This window comes from Bos grunniens, chromosome 4, assembly GCF_055505025.1.
Source record: "Bos grunniens cultivar Pamir isolate PY7600 chromosome 4, Bosgru_T2T1.0, whole genome shotgun sequence".
NCBI classification, from domain to species: domain Eukaryota; kingdom Metazoa; phylum Chordata; class Mammalia; order Artiodactyla; family Bovidae; genus Bos; species Bos grunniens.
In genome coordinates, this window is record NC_141168.1 from 35,442,739 (window position 1) to 35,460,531 (window position 17,793).

General features: G+C 37.4%; 1 protein-coding gene and 1 long non-coding RNA gene across 7 annotated transcripts in view; both read right to left on the reverse strand.

Annotated features, from left to right (window-relative positions):
* LOC147373928 (uncharacterized) overlaps nt 1-7,324 on the reverse strand; it is a 120,498-nt gene extending 113,174 nt beyond the window's left edge. For 2 of the 5 annotated variants that reach the window (XR_015162217.1, XR_015162221.1), the window contains exons 1-2: nt 2,705-7,324; nt 2,306-2,371 (exon numbers count right to left, since the gene is read on the reverse strand). This is a non-coding gene — a long non-coding RNA (uncharacterized LOC147373928). The remainder of the gene's footprint in view (nt 1-2,305; nt 2,372-2,704) is intronic. The other 3 variants (XR_015162219.1, XR_015162220.1, XR_015162218.1) reach the window with 3 other exon arrangements.
* Nucleotides 1-17,793, reverse strand: part of KCND2 (potassium voltage-gated channel subfamily D member 2) — a 568,410-nt gene that overhangs the window by 446,530 nt on the left and 104,087 nt on the right. The gene's annotated exons all lie outside the window — the stretch shown is intronic.

A 17,793-nucleotide genomic window follows, 5' to 3' on the forward strand; every position in this document is an offset into this window, starting at 1 on the left:
GAGAAAACTAGCCACCCTATCATTTCTTGCTCTTGATCGTTATTGGTTATGCTTTTCCCTGCCCTCCTGGTGCCTTGCTGTACTTGGCTCTACATTTACTAAGGACAAGGTAATGTATTCCTATGGTGTGATTGTCCTGGCCACAAATATGGCTGAGTGTATTAACCATTTCTCCAGCAGGCATTCTTTCCAGCATTTTTATCTTTTGTGCTGTCTCTGGTGCATTTCTTATTGCTTTTCATTTCCCTCTCTGTAGACTGCCCTGGCTCCTGCTGTGTCGCCCCATACTCAGATTTCAGGGAGTTGTCTTTGCTCAGAACTCGAGAGTTCTGGCTTTGGTAGACATAACTTAACTCCCAGAATGAATCAGCTGAAGCAGCAGCCAGGCACCCAATGACGTTCACGTGGGCTCCATGAACAATAAGATAATTTACTGCCATGTGCCAGGCTCAGTTTCGAATCTAAGACTTACCATCCCCACTTTACAGATGAAGAAACTGAGGCTCAGGGCGGTTAAGTGATCTGAGTTCACACCTTGAGTTCTGGTGTAGACACCTACATCACAGACACCTCAGCCTGCTGTTGATTCCTCTGCACCAGATTGGCTCTCCACGAAGGGCTGACCCCGGGGGTAGTGGGGAGGTCTGCTTGATAACAAAGCTTTGTTAACACACCTGTAAAACAGGAGGTGAATCCACTGACCCCACACAAGTAAGGAGCCCCAGGCACAGGCGGGTCAGAGGTACAGGGGTGGGGATCGCCTATTTAAGAGTCTGCTATAGAACTTCCTTTTAAGGAATGTCATTTTAACACACTGAACCACAGCTTGAGTCAGAAACAAAGACACAAAAAAGAACTGCTAAGTGAAATGAATATTAATGAAAAAAAATTACTAGGCCTCCATTATGCAATCACACATTGCAAACTAAAAATATATTTTTTTAAACACATAAGTTTACTGGAGTTAGAATAAAAAGCTCTAATTTGTACTGAATAGCAATCACTTCATCCCACAAACCACATCTGAATTTTCTGACACATGAGGGACTAAATCAATGTGGCATTTTTGAATGTTAATGCCAAATCCCAAAATACTCCTCAAAACATAAACAAAAGAGGCCAACAGTCAACAGATGTTTAATGAGCACCTACGATGTGCAGTGTGTTATACTAGGAGGAAAAACAATGGCCTTAATAATTGTTTTGAAAGCATATGTGACTCTTGCCAAAGTAGTGGGACAGACTCCCACTATATATATATATATATATATATGAGATTCACTATATATATAATGAATATATAGAAAGAAAGAGCTATTAATAAGTGGGAAAGAGCTATTAATAAGTGGGGCTTCAAGGTAGAATGCAGTTGATAGGCCAAGGCAGGAAGCCCTAGGAGGAAGGTTGCATGAGGGTTCCTTCTGTCCATCTCAATAAAGTGTCTGACAACCAGTTTGCATGGAAATTAAACTCATGAAGCTCTGCCCAGGCACTAATATGTGCCTTAAACCTACCGATATGTCTAAGGGTTACCCCCTCCACCTGTTGGCCCTCACTCAGTTTAGAATCTGAAAGATGTGAGAGACCAGGAGGTGATTCTGGACTCTGATTCTTCCTCTTTCATGGAGTCACAATGTCGTATCAAACCCAGCACAGGGGCCCTGCCTGGGTACACAATTGTTTACTATGGGAAGTTTCTAGAATCTGCATGTATTTATGGACTATGTTCCACTAGTCTGGGAATGGTGTTCAGAATCTGCAGAGTGGTGTGGGTCTGCAAAGTGGAAGCAGGTGGAGCCACCCTCAGCGACTCATTCTCTTCAACTCAAAGTTACCCACCAGGAAAATCGACCAAACCAGCCTGAGGGGAGAAGCCCAGGTGGTAACTCTTGTAACAACAGGCCCACTGCTGAATTCTCTCAGATCTGCTGCTTGATTTCTTTTCAGCTGTGGGTGTAGAGGGGCTCCCCAGGTGGCTCAGTGGGTAAAAAATATGCCTGCAATTTAAGAGACGGAGGAAATGCAGGTTCTATCCCTGGGCAGGGATGATCCCCTGGAGGAGGGTATGGCAGCCCACTCCAGTATTCTTGCCTGGAGAATCCCAGGACAGAGGAGCCTGGGGGGTTACAGTCCACGGGGTAACATACGGTTGGACACAACTGAGCACGTATGCATACACACACTGATTATAGAGACAAAGGCAGCTTTTTGCAGTTTACCAGTTTACCATGTCCAAGGCTCAGGAACAGTGGTTGCTTCCGTCCTTTCTGGCCCTGTTTGCTCAGATTCCTGACTTGTCACTCACCATGCCACCGTGTCATGCTCCGTCTGCTGTCTGCAAAGTCTCCCAGGCTGGGCTGTCCCAGAGGTCCTTGAGAAGGAGAGGTTAACCAGCACTGTGAGGATCCCCATGGCTGCCTTATTTATAATTGTCTTTAACACAAATGATTCACCTAAACACGTGTTTTCCCTACATACAGAAATGTATATTAATAATGTACACAGAGCTTCTGTTTAGAACATGTGCACCCAGTTTGAAAAAAAAAACTCATTTTTTTCTTTTCTTGCAGGTGGCATTTTCCATTTCCTTCTTTTACTACAGCCTTAACCAAGGGCATAAAAAGTAGTAACTGCACAATTGACATGTCAGTAGTTTTCTCATCACTGCATTCATCCCCTACAGGCCCAGCACCTCGGCCCTTACCTTTCTCAGATGAAGACAGGATTGTCAAGGGTACTGACCAAACCCAGGACAAACACACACCTGCATTTTCTGCACTAAGTAGAGACAGAAGAAAGGAACAAGATCTCTAACTGACACACGGACTTCCGGCCTGTGCGGTACAGGGCCTTTCAGTTTTCTTTGTCCTTGGAGTCCTGATCACTATGATCTGATACAATACCCAGTCCTCACTTGTCTACCTAGCCTTGAACTCTTCTTGCTCCCCAAGTCGAAAAGTGATTCCTTGGCTCAGGACACATCTCAAAAGCAGGCCACGTCAGTTAGTACCCGTGATTTAGCACCTCTTTCCTTCCTTCCCTCCTTCCTGGCTTGCTATCTCAAAGCTAAATACAAAGAGATGAGTAACAGCTGTGAATTTTACCTTAGCTTTGTCATAATATCACCATCTTGTTACATCTTTAAATGCCTCTTTTTTTTTTTCCTTTGTTGACAATATCAACTATGTTTTCCAATATGTTCTTTGTGTACTTTGTACCTTTTCTATTTTGCTTCTTACAATCTCTGTTATCCTCCTATCATCATCTCAGCTTTTCCTAGCCTTAAGGTGTGTCTCCTAGTCTGAGGATGGTTTTATTTTGAAAGTTGATCTACTCTTTTCCTCGCTGTGTTTCTCCAGAGAAACCTGAGTATCAAAAAGGCCTCCATTTACTAAACTAAGCTTTTTTCTTCTGGAGAACACTTAGTACATAGCTGTGGATGGCACTTTGGGCAATGGTGAAGTGCCCCACCCCCCACCAAGAGACTTAGGCAAAACCAAGTACAGAGCTGATGTCAGGGTTCGATTTATAAACTAGGCACACCATGGATGTGGATGAGATTAGCAACTAAGACGGTAAGACAAATTGCAGTGGTACAAGTACAGCAGTTAAGATTAATACATCAACACACATTTCCCGAGTACCTTATTCTATGCCAGGACCTGTTCTATCAATAGATGGTTCAGGATGCATCAGTGAACAAACCAAACTGAGGGGCAGGATTCAATAACACAATAATGCAGAATCTTAAAGGAGGTGATACAGTTAGCATTTGGGAAAAAGTGTTCCAGTCAAAGGAGTAGTGAGTGTTAATACAAAGGTCCTTCATATTCTCTAGGAATAAGAAAGGCAGTAAGAAGGCCAATGAGGCTGGGGCAGACCGATCAAGAGCAACAGCTTGCAGAGACATACCAGAAAGGCAGAAAAGCAAAGAGATGTCAGGAAAAACTGTCAGAATGGGAGAAGATCATGTAGGGCTGTGGTAACTGTTATATGGACTTTGGGTTTTACTCTGCTTCAAATGGGAAGCTACAGTACATCTCTGAAACAAAACTCAGGTTTTGACAAGAGAACTCTGGCCACTGAAAATGGGGCAAGGGTTGAGCAGAGATTCTGGTTAAGTGGCTGGTGTGATGATGGAGATAAATGATGACAATGGCTCTGACCAGTGTGGTAGCAATGTGAAGTGGTTGTTTTCTGGATACATTTAGAACAAAAAGTCATAGATAACCGGTGGGATGTGAGAAAGCTTGGAATCAAGGATGCCTCCAAGATGTTTCACCTGGAAATTGGAAGGATGTGATATCTATCACCTGAGATAGCTAAGATGCAACTAAAGGAGATTTTGTGTAGAATATCAGAAGTTTCAGTTTGGGCATATGCAGTTAAAGAAATTTACTAGGCACTCAAGGATTTATACCAGAGTCACCCTAAAAGACAACTCTCTTCCCTCCTTTCACCCCTCCCCCTCTATGTCCCAATTAATAATTTATTGGGAAAATATTCCACTCGGATGTTTCCTGATTCTGTACACCATTGGTCCAACTTATGGAAGTACTCAATCAAAAGGCAGAAAATATAGTGTGTAGTTTTCAAAGATAAGATGTATTTCCTTGTTGAACTGGTCCTGATAGGAAGCCATAATATATATAGCCTATGTCAGAGAATTAAAGACCTTTAGGAAACTTATGCAGAATCTACAGCAACCTCTTATTTTATACTTGAGGAAGCTGAAGCCCAGGGAGGATAAATGACTTTCAAAAGGTCAGCCATCTAGTTATTACGGAGTTAGAGCTAGAACCCAGAGATCCTGTAAGCTATTAGAGCACACAGCTTCTCCGTTGTTTTCCTGCTTTTGCCATTATTCATATGCTGCAACATTCACAGTCGATTTACATATTTTTATTTGGAAATATAATTAAATACCAGACCATTAGCATAGGGTCACCACTTTGCTGGCCTTGAAAACAAAACTTTTTCTTTTCCTTCCTTTTCTAATTAAATGCTTTTTGAGACCTTCAGTTAACCTCAAGATGAACAGGGTGATGGATTGTAAACCATCAAGCAAATAAATGGTTTATACTAGTAGGATGGTCTCAGATTGAAACCAGGAAAAAAATAAGTAACTTTTAACTTTTAAAGACATTTAAATGAGTAGAGTTGGGCTATATAAAGACTATGACATTACAATAGTTCCAAAAAAATTATTTATGGAGCAAGTGCTGGACGATCATAATCTAGAAAAAAAAAATTTCTTAAGAACTTAAATTCCTTAAGAAAGCAGCAACTTTCTTCTAGTACACATTTAGTTATAATTTCATCGGGAAGGATTTAGGATCAATTGAAAATAAATGATATCTTAAATACCACCCAGGAAGACAACACTGTGTAGATTTAGTTATAAATTCCTATAGTTATAGAAGGGCTTCCCAGGCGGTGCTACTGGTAAAGAACACGTTTGCCAGTGCAAGCGAGGTAAGAGAGGCGGGTTCAATCTCTGGGTCCGGAAGATCCCTTGGAGGAGGGCATGGCAACCCACTCCAGTATTTTTGCCTGGAGAATCCCATGGACAGAGGAGCCTGGGGGGTTACAGTCCATAGAGTCACAAAGAGTCAGACACAACTGAAGCGACTTCGCATGTACAGACATAGTTACATAAAATGGAAGGCTATTGGTGAGGTTATCATTTTGCTGCTGTACTTCCCATATCACTTTTAGGAAATCCTCATACAGCCATAATGTTTATGGAATTCACAAAGAAAGTACTAGATTTTTCAGGAACTGTACATCCTTCTACATAGTTCTGATGGTATAGAAATAAACTAGACTTCTTCAAGGTAATTGAACAGCCACACAAAAATCTTTAATACAGAATTAGAACTTACTTTGACATTTCCTTTCAACCAGATTCTCTCATTACATTAATGAACCAAATAAGGATTAATGAGATTATAGCAAATCAGTATGTACAACTGTTGAAGCTGTGTTTTCCAGCACTTCTGATTCTGCCTTTCTGCTTTTCGGTCTTCGATCATGGCTCTCTGCTTTTCACACACATACTTAACATTCAGCTCACTCACTGTGCAGTGGTCTTTCTCATTCTTATCTGTCCTGAACGCCTCAAATCCCAAGTCTCCAGCCCCGAATCAATGGCTTTTACAAATTGTCCTTTTAAGCACAGGAAGGTGATTTATTGAAAACTTAATGTAGGCAGATAATCTACTGAGAAATTAACTTATGTTTTATTTCTAACCTATATTCATTAAGAAAAAAAAAAGAGAAGCGGTCTCATCTTTAGAATGCAATAAGAAATTAATTCTAGGGCCTGAGCTCTGCTCATGCCAAGGGGTGAAAAAGAGATTTTTTTATTCCATTTTCCAGAGTGAGATAGGAAAATTTTTAGGATAGGGTGGCCTAAAGGCAACTCATTAAGCAGCCCTTAGTTTCATGGTTTAACTCAGGTGTTCAGTGTACACTTGGGTTACATGGGAACTTTCAACCTGTAGGGATAAAGGTTACTGTGCCAGTCAAAACAGAGGGACCACTCTGGAGATTATGTAAGCACCACCAAACCTGTATGTAGTCACACAGACAAGCATGGATTTTCCTGCCACAATGAATGTCCAATAGTGAAAGGCCTACCAATAAATGTGTGTCAATAGAAAGAGAGTGGGTATTTGAGCTGAACTTAATTCATTTAGGAGAAGGCAATGGCACCCCACTCCAGTACTCTTGCCTGGAAAATCCCATGGACTGAGAAGCCTGGTGGGCTGCAGTCCATGGGGTCACTAAGAGTCGGACACGACTGAGCGACTTCACTTTCACTTTTCACTTTCACGCACTGGAGAAGGAAATGGCAACCCACTCCAGTGTTCTTGCCTGGAGAATCCCAGGGACGGGGGAGCCTGGTGGGCTGCCGTCTATGGGGTCGCACAGAGTTGGACACGACTGAAGCGACTTAGCAGTAGCAGTAGCAGTAATTCATTTAAGCTACCCCTCTCCCAAGGTCGGGGCGGTGGCCGAGAGGAGCTACCCCAGGTCCGAGGTCAAACAAAGATATATGATATTGTCTGCACAAATGTTTTAAACAAATCTTACCTGTTGCTTACACAGATTAGGCTCAAAAATAACACAAAGTGGAAAAAGAAAAAGCAAAATGAACACATTGTTTTAAGTCTTCGATGAAGTAAAATGGATAAAAAGCGATTTCCATTTTTTGAAAATTGTGAATTTACTTAAATGCCCCATTCATTGTTTCCTTGTATCCAAAATGTAAGTCTTGTTAAATTGAAATATATGCAATGACAGCATCAATATTTAGTGTAAGCACCAAATCACATTTCCTTTAATGAAGAAAGGACATGGGGAAAAAAGAGTTAATGAGACAGGGAAAAGAAATTAAGCTTCAGGCTGTCCCAAATTATCTAAATCAGATTCTTAATTAAAAATTTATTTAGAGCCACTCAGTCTACTTTCAAAGTGAATGTCAAATAAAGCTAAATAATATTAGTACAAAGGCATCATCTTTTAACAGAGCTTGGGTATACTCTGTTAAATTTCTGTAACATTTAAATTGATAGCCTTCCAAAGCTTCCATATCAGAGATTAAAGTATGATATGATGTGACAAGAGTGTAGAACATATAGTAAAATAAAGGGTGGGTGGAGAAGACTTTGATAAACTTTATCTCTACTAGAATGTCTTTGGAAATCTTTGTTCAGAAAAATTATTAGACTAAAGACAACCTTATATAGTTTCTTGAAATCAAGACAGGTACCCCTTTGTCCTCTCCCTGCAAGACCTATCAGAGATCTAATACATAATAAAGGTCAGTAAAATATAGTGTATTGAACTGACACAGGGAAATGAGCTAGCTGGTGTGAGAAATCATTACCATCTTCCTCAGTAGCCTAAACCAGAATTCTGCATGGGGAGTTATACTGCCCCCAAAGGAAAAGGCCATATTAACATAATTTCCACACTTACATTCTCTGGTTAAAATCTTTTCTGAGCAGAACTTGTTCCCAAATTAAGCACTTTCATTATCAAAGGAGAAGTTCTTAAAGTCTGCTTCCCTTATTTATCAGTTCAGTAAGTCGCTCAGTCATGTCTGACTCTTTGCGATCCCATGGACTGGAGCACACCAGCCTTCCTAGTCCATAACCGACTCCCAGAGCTTGCTCAGCCTCGTGTCCATCAAGTCAGTGATGCCATCCAAACATCTCATCCTCTGTCATTCCCTTCTTCTGTCTTCAATCTTTCCTAGCATCAGTCTCTTCCAATGAGTCCATTCTTTGCATCAGGTGGCCAAAGTATTGGAGTTTCAGCTTCAACATCAGTCCTTCCAATGAATATTCAGGACTGATTTCCTTTAGGATGGACTGGTTGGATCTCTTTGGAGTCCAATGGACTCTTGAGAGTCTTCTCCAGCACCACAGTTCAAAAACATTAATTTTTTGGTGCTCAGCTTTCTTTATAAGTCCAACTCTCACATCCACACATGACTACTGGAAAAAACCACAGTTTTGACTAGACGGATGTTTGTTGACAAAGTAATGTCTCTGCTTTAATATGCTGTCTAGGTTGGTTCCTTATTTATACTGGCCATTATTTTTATGGAAAAGACAAGGGAAACAATGAGAATGAAAATTTACCTTGCCATTTATACAAAATAGATGTAACATTATATAGTTTTTAATTGTACAGGTACTCAACATTGTGAAGATCTTAAAATATCATGAAGTCTTACAATATCTGAAATGCTTAGAGACGTCCAACATTCCGTGGCCTACACTGATTATTGTATAAGCCCTGCTGTGTTTAAAAGGTCACCAGAGAGGTGAATATAAAACAATTTCCCATCCTCTCATATACTGTCGGATAACTTTACTTGTACAGAATGTGTTGTTACAAAGAGAGGAGAGGCACCTTTATTGGCAGAAAATTCATGAAATTATTTAAGCACAGCATATAAAATCTTTTCCGAAGTTGCTATTTATAAAGTAGGCTTCGGACAGAGCTCAATCTGTTCCATTATAGAAAGCGCTGAGTATCATAACCTGATTTATTCCAGTTTGTAAAATACCACTACCATCCCTTATGACACACAATGGGAAAGATGAAACACTAAAGAACAATGAATGAATGCTACCTGTAGCTAGTGAGGATCACTTTCTCTCTCTCTCTTTTTAATTACCTATGCCACAGAATAGCTCCTGCTGTTGTAGCAAAAAGGGTTACAATGTATTTAAAGGGGTAATTAAAGTTAAATGAAGTCAAAGGGTAGGTCTCTAATCCTAGAACTGGTGTTCTTTTAAGAGTAAGAGACATCAGGAGTACACACACAAAGGAAAGGCCAAATGAGGGTAGGGCAGGGAGGCAGTTGTCTGCACCTGAGGGGAGAAGCCTCAAGAGAAACCAACCTGCAAACACCTTGATCCTGGATGACAGTTTACAGAACTGTGAGAGGGAATTTCTTTTATTTAATACATCCAGTTTGGGATATTTTGTTATGGCAGCCCTGGAAAATTAACATACTACTTGTACTTAATGAATACTTTTCTTATCTCCCTTATTTGACTTTGATGCTCTCCAGGGCAGAAAATAAAATTATCCAATTTTTTAAAAAATCTCTTATATTGTTCAGGGTATTTGATTCACTGCAATAATACTAGATGATTAAATGTTTATATGCACAAATGAGTGAATTTCAGATTCTTACAGAGGAAAGTTCTCTTTAAGGAAGATTTAAAATACTGCTAGACCAGGAGTGTTAAAATCACTTAAGAATCCCAGTATAAAACAGGGAGAGTGCACTGTAATGGAAATGATTTTGATTTGGGAGTCATAAAACCCTGACTTTGAATCCTGGCTCCTCTAGTTAACAACTGTGTAGGTGGTCTTCAATTTAATCATTTAAAAATTGGATAATAACACTTAACTTTCAACTATTGTTAGAATTAAAAGAAATTGTTAAGCACTGACTCTAATTTCTGATGATACTTGCTTAATAAATGTTGGCTATTTTGACAATTTTACATAGTACAATTAGAAAAAGAATAAATTAGGGAAAGAATAAAGATGACAAAAGGCAGTAAATGTATTAAGAGAAGTCTGATAGATGTTGATGAAGTTGAGAGACAATAACAATAAATAAATAAAGAGCTTACTAGGAAAAAAAAAAGAGCTTACTAGGGGCAAAGCAGTACTGAAAAGCACAATGTGGTCTGTTACCCTAACTTTTTATAGATATCTATCCACAGGGGCATGTAATTCTTTCCAGCAATGCTAACTAGCCTGGAAATAAAAGAGAATGACTGGATTCACATGGAGCTTGATAGCAGTCTGGAGAAAGTGGCCAAAATAAAAGAAGACACAGAGACAGTGAGAGTACTGTGAAATATTAGATTCTTAGTCTATGCTGGAGAAGAAAATATGACAAGCCAAAAAGGAGCCATTAGCAAGGGAGGAAGAGGAAACAAAAATCGTGAATTTTTTTCCTCCTTCCATTTTAGTTATTTCTTGATTTTACCAACATTCCACACTTGGTTATACCCAAACAGTGAGGCAAACTGGGGTCCTCTATTTTGATCAACTATTTTCAACTAAATTATGGCAACAGAATTTCAATTTTACAATCATCTCATTTCTTACCTATTGTCATTATTCACTACTGTAGGACTTGTGGTCATTGAAATTATTTACCTATGATATAGAATTTCCATTACAGTGTATTAAGATTTTATATTTATAAAGAAAGAGCTTACTATTTGCTCTTATCCTTAAAGCAGCTACTCTCAGCAGTGTAATTATAGTTTGTATGATATTAATGGCATACCTCTGGGAGCACACATTATTTCATGGCTTTGTAAAAAAATGTTATAATTATATAATCACCAGGGATGGCATTCTATCTTCTCAGGGAGCATATAACATCTCAGTAGTTTTCCATTAGAGTATCACTGATTTGGAGTTGGCATATAGAATTAGGCGCCCTCCCTCAGTTCAAGGTTAACACATAGGAATCACAGAATTCATACTCCCATTGAGACGAGTTTGTCCTTTCTTATAACTTTTCCTCATCTAAATGAGTTATTTGATATATAGCAGCTCTTACCTCTAAAATGTAACATTTTAAAAGCTCCTTACTATAATAATTTAAAAAACAAAAACAAGTTCTCCAAGTACCTAAGTACAAATTAATTATGCAGATTTTCTCAAGCAATAAGAAATATTTTCATTTATTATAAGAAAATTTTCATGGAGGATTTAGAAATATTATCAAGTATGTTTCTCAAAATTATAAATAACTATATAAATTGATAAAGCTATGGCTTCTGCTGTATGAATTTCTTATTAGAAGACACATGTGAGCTTCCATACACAATGAAGCAAAGAAGACGTTGTTTAGATGGATAAGGTTTAATAAGAATGATTAAATTTATCAGGATACTGACTTGAAGATTTCTTTATTTCTTCCAAAAATATGGCTCAATATTATTCATTTGAATATATTTTGGATACATGCTGCTGCTAAGTCACATCAGTCATGTCCGACTCTGTGTGACCCCATAGACGGCAGCCCACCAGGCTCCCCCATCCCTGGGATTCTCCAGGCAAGAACACTGGAGTGGGGTGCCATTGCCTTCTCCTTTGGATACATATATAAGCTAAAGAGTATTGCAGTTTACAAAATTTATATCTAATATATAAAATGTTATGAGTTCTGTCTACAATATATTTAATTAAAGTTACCAAAGCAAAATAAAAATTCCCTTAAAGTATATGTGCCTATATCAAATAAGCATCTCCTTAGTCACATGATTTTTATGTGTATGGACACATTTCTGCAATGGAAGTCATATGCAAAGGGATACAAGATTATCTAAAAGAAACCTCAGGGAATGGCAAGTGGCTGAGCTATATCTTTTCTGTTAGAACTGAGAGTGAAACCACTTCTAAATCAACCAATACACTCTAACTTTTTAATTTAAACTTTTTATTACTTTAAAAAAGCAATAATAAACTCATTATCTGCTCACATAAATAACATCTTTATCATTAAAAATAACTATACTTTCTCAAATAAATTAAAAGAGTGGCTCTTTGTTTTTCATTCTGGCAAATCTCTTTACTGACTAGATTAACAGAAGAGAGCTGGATTTTCCTGTCTGCTTTTGTATTCAATCTGTTAATATGTTCTCTTGGTTGAAATATATGAAGACAATTCTGCCTAAAAAAGATATTTATTTGGGAAAAGGTGGTATATTTTAATAGCATCCTTAGATAATTGTGGATATTCTTTTTTGATACCATACCAAATCGTGACAAGTGCAGTTTCTTAAAGTAGTTCCAAGGTGGAATTGGAAAACCCATCAATGAACTTTTGATATTCTTTTACATTAAAATCCATTCCTATACTTTGTGCTTTAAATTCACCTTTTGCCCATGCATAATTTTGTAACATCCTGCACTGGACATTTGTCATTTGTAAAACACAGTTCCCTGAGTTATATTCATTTTTCAAGTGTTGTCACATTTCATTATACACCAAATATATAAAAAAAAAAAACCCACAAGTCAACATCACCACCAACACTATCATAAAAGTCTCTTATGTATTAGAAAGCTGGAAAATTAATGGTAGTGATTATGACAGGCTCACTTCACTCTTTTCTGAAGAAATATCTGCCAAATACACACATCTCAGTAATCACAGGAGGCATAGCAATTGTTCTTTCAAAAAAACCCAATGGTATCGCATGAAAAAAGTGGCTATTTCAGTCTGCCACTTGAGCACGTGCACTATTTCTTCTCAAGACAAGCAGACTATTTTGTTTGAAGCATAAGGGCTCTGTGAATATTTACCATTTAATCACACAAAATATTTAAATATTAAAAATCTCAAAGGTTGAAATTTACTAAGATTAATATTGCTAATTACTGCTTCCACATTCCTAAGTGAAACTGGCTCTTTATTTTTAAGCAGTGAAAATATGGCATGAAGAATGTGAAAATTTGATGTCCCTGCCTTCATTTGTGCTAAGGCACCTCTATTCATTATTATTATTGCAGCATCGATGCAAATACCAAGACAGTGAAAAAAGACATAGACTTAAGACATTATTTAGAGTGTCAGACCCCATTGATTCCCTGAGTGATCTTAGAGACCCCCTAGGTGGCTGTGGAGCATAATTTGAGGGCCCTACACAAGTTCAAAACCCTTTCTTGAGCTCCTAACCCGTATGTTCAAGGGTCCACTAGATGTCTTATGGGTACTGCTATTTCAAGAATCTTAATTGATTACTGGTCATATTTCTTCTTTGTTCCTCATGCTATTCATCTTTTATTTCCTATCTCTGACACCATCATTACACAAGTCACTCAAGCTAAAAACCTGGTAGTCACTCTTGATTTTTTTCTCCTTAACTGATTACATATTGGAGAAGGAAACGGAAACCCACTCCAGTATTCTTGCCTGGAAAATTCCATGGACAGAGGAGAGTGGTGGGCTACAGTCCATGAGGTCACAATGAGTTAGACACAACTGAGTGACTAACACTTTCACTGTTTATATATAAAATCAAGTCCAATGTCTTATATAATCATTTCTAACACTATCAAGATGGAGTTAGTTCAAGCCTTCAGTATCTCAAAAAAAAACCTGCCCTAAAACTAGTTTTCTTCCCCTAATCTCCTTCTATTCAACCTCTACTTTCCTACTGAAGTTACAAATTTTGATGATGCAATATTGAGAAATAGAGGCTCTGTGTCAACAAATCAAGCTCAATTCCTTCCTCTGCCACCTCCTAGCTGAGTGACCTTGGCAAATTACTCAGGCTCTTTTTGTTATACTTTTGCCTTTCTGAAAGACTTCTCTGGTGGTTCAGGAGGTAAAGCATCTGCCTACAACGCAGGAGACCTGAGTTCAATCCCTGGGTGGGGACGATCCTCTGGAGAAGGAAATGGCAACCTACTCCAGTATTCTTGTTTGGAAAATCCCATGGACAGAGGAGCCTGATAGGCTACAGTCCATGGGGTCACAAAGAGTTGAACATGACTGAGCAACTTCACTTTTGCCTTTATGAAAGACAAAATTAGTAAAAGTATTTATCACACATGGTTGCAAAGACAGAATGAGATAATTCCCATAGAGTGTTATCTAAGTAAGTTCACAGAGAGCATTATCACACAGCCTGACATCTAGTGAGTTTTTAATAAATGATAAGGATGATTATTTTGTCAATTTCCTCCTTAAAATACTTCCTTTACTGTAAACATTATCTGACATGTCTTTCTCACTCCTAGATTATGATTTCCTTGAAGTTAGAAACTTATCTTCACTTATCCGAGGGTGTAGAACTGCATTTGAAACATGAAGAATGTGTGCATCCATGCTCAGTCCTATCGGACTCTTTGCAAACCCTTGGACTGTAACCTGCCAGAGTCCTTCATCCGTGGAATTTTCCAAGCAAGAACACTGGAGTGGTTGCCATTTCCTTCTCCAGGGGATCTTCCTGAGTCAGGGATTGAACGTGAATCTCCTGCATTGGAAGGCGGATTCTTTACCACTGCACCACCTGGGAAGCCCCTGAAACATCAGTTCAGTTCAGTTCAATCACTCAGTCATGTCCGATTCTTTGCAACCCCATGGACTGCAGCACACCAGGCCTCCCTGTCCATCACCAACCAACACCTGGAGTTTACTCAAACCTACATCCATCGAGTCAGTGATGCCATCCAACCATCTCATCCCCTGTCGTCCCCTTCTGCTCCCGCCTTCAATCTTTTCCAGCATCAGAGTCTTTTCAAATGAGTCAGTTCTTCTCATCAGGTGGCCAAAGTATTGGAGTTTCAGCTTCAACATCAGTCCTTTCAGAGAATATTCAGGACTGATTTCCTTTAGGATGGACTGGTTGGATCTCCTTGCTGTCCAAGGGACTCTTTGCTTAATAATTATCAGTAATGATTGCAAAGTGTTCTCTGAATTATCTACAAATGTAGACTTTGAATTTGAATTTTTTGTCATATGTCTCAATTCTTGAAGATTCTACCTAATTACTGGATATAAATATACTGTAATATATAAACATATACAAGTTAAATTATATACTAGGATTAACCTGCTGACAGATTGCCCCAACTGGAAAAATCCAAACATATTCCTTCTAAAAACTTGTAAAAGCAAGTCATCACATGTCCACTGATTGGCTTGAGGAAGGGTAGAGTGGATGTATAAAACTCATTAAGTTATATATATATGTCATTTTCACTGGATAGCATGTATGGAAAGAATGTCTATTGCTTTCTTCATGTCCTCAAAAGAGGTCTGTGATCCAGATAAGGTTAATAACCATTGTTACAGAAGATGACAGAGAATATGGAACCAGGAGTTAGCTGTGTTCATGGCAGACAGGTGGAGATATATTTTTCAGCATAAAATTTTTGGAATATGCCAAATCAAACAATAAAGACAACTGCCTACCAGATCTATATTTATCTGAACTTTGAAAATAAAAATGAAATCCACAAACCTGAAGCCAAGCACCTGAACTCTGAACAAGAATCAATAAATAAAAACATGAAATCACATTGTCAATTTTTCTTTACAGTATACTTTGTGTTTGCTTGTTGCCAACACTGCTGGGCACCTAGAAAGAGTCCTTGACGATCATAATCTTGGATTTTGTGTGTGTGTGTGCGCATTCTCTCAGATTTTTTTAGGTGGTCCCACTTAAACCAATGAGTAAATTTTTAAAAATATAACTATGATACATAATATACATAACATAGGACACAGTAAGCCATGAATATACACTATATAACAACATAGGTAACATAAAATACAAACTGTAATATGCAATACAAAATAAAGCTTATACCATATGTAATGCATAACGCATAGAAATGCTTTCTAAAAAACTATGGCTTTTCCATCATAATAGAATAATTTGCATACTTAATGTAGATAATTCACAAGAATTTTATAAAAAATATCATTTGATTGATAATTAAAAGCCATTTTTATTTTAATAACTACATTCAAATAACTTTATGACAACATTTTGTAGGAATATACCAGCTTAAGGTAGCTATTTGTTTGGATTCAATTTTATGTTGTTGAAGTTTATAAGTGATTTAACAATTAAATATACATAGTGGAACTGAATGTATGTTGCTTAAATCAGTACCTGTCAAATTGAAAGCATGAATGGAACGCCAATTTAGGACTTGACAATTAATTTTACTTGCAATATAGAACAGGTATTCGGCTACAGGCTATCAGGTGAATTGAAATCTGTCTCTAAGTTGAAATTTTCTAAGAAACCAAGGTGGAACTATCATGGACATGTTATAAGCATAAGCATTCTGAAATCAAACACACTGATTAAAAATTCACAGGGTTGTCTCTAAATTATCTAATAAAATAGTCATCAGGCTGAAATAATCATGATCAACTTTTCAACCTTTATTATCTGTTCTTGTCTGCTTCATAAAAATTAGAAAATTAAATGCAAAATCTTTCCATTAGGGCACTGATAAAGCTGTAAATTTAAAAACAAATTGGAGAATGTGAAAGTTTAGATCCTCCTAGTAAAATTAACTTGTCCAACATTGATTATATATAATTCTGGTACTGCTGGTTAGTGTTCTAAATGTACAATTTATTATAAGGCTTAAGAAATATAAGGAAATTAATGCTGTTATTAAAACTCTAACTTTTCATTTTATTGAAGGTTGAAATCTGTAATCTTAACACTGTATTAGCATGAGATTCTGCAATTTAAATAAAATAAACTGGTTGAGAAAATGAACTATGCTAACAATAAAAATGATGCCTGTTTTCTTGTATGGAACACTTAGAGAACCTCACTTGATGGTAACAGATGAAAACTTTAATAATTTAGTAGTTTTTATAAACACTGATAAAATTACATCATAAATAGTATTATTTTATATACCTGCAAAATCTGTAAAAATCTTATCTATATAATGTTATATCAGGTTATAAAAACTTTTCATCCATTAAATAACAGAGACACATTTATATACAATATAGTGTATCTACCTGTCATATATATAATTAATTCAATTACTGTCTATTGCATTTTTAAAGGCACTAAAAAAGCACTTGATGGAAAGAATAATATATAACATTAAGATCTCATTGTTTTTATGATGTGTATAATGAACTACAGCCTAAAAACAGTAAAAGATAGAGAAACAATAACATAACTGATAAACAAAATTTAAAATTAAATCCCCAATACGGTCACAGTCTTTGCAGGGTGTTTGCTCAGTGATAAAGTATACAGAACAGTATCTGGGCTATAATTGCTGTTCAAAAACATTTGTCAAATAAATTAATTTGCATGGTATCTTCAATAATATAGAAATTTAAAAGCTCCCCTTTATAGACAGTAAAGTTCCATGAAAAGGATTTAGTGACAGGGCAAATTTGCATAACCAGGATAGCAACTATGCTCTCCAGAAAAAAAAAAAAAGACCATAAAAATCAAGTTATTTCCACAATGAACATCCATCCAAAGATATTACCTGAGACGAGTGGCTGCACTTTCAGCTATTTTACTCATATTTACTTCTCTGGCCTAAACACTGAAGGTAGGTGGATTAAATTTAGAAAGACACCATTAAAATGTTCACATTCCCTAGGAAAGCATCATGTATGTGAGTGTGTGTGTGTGCACATGTGTGTGGATAGGGTGTAGATCATACATGATGGTGAAGTGGTGTTGGTGATGGTGATTGTGGTACTGATGGTGGTCGTGATGG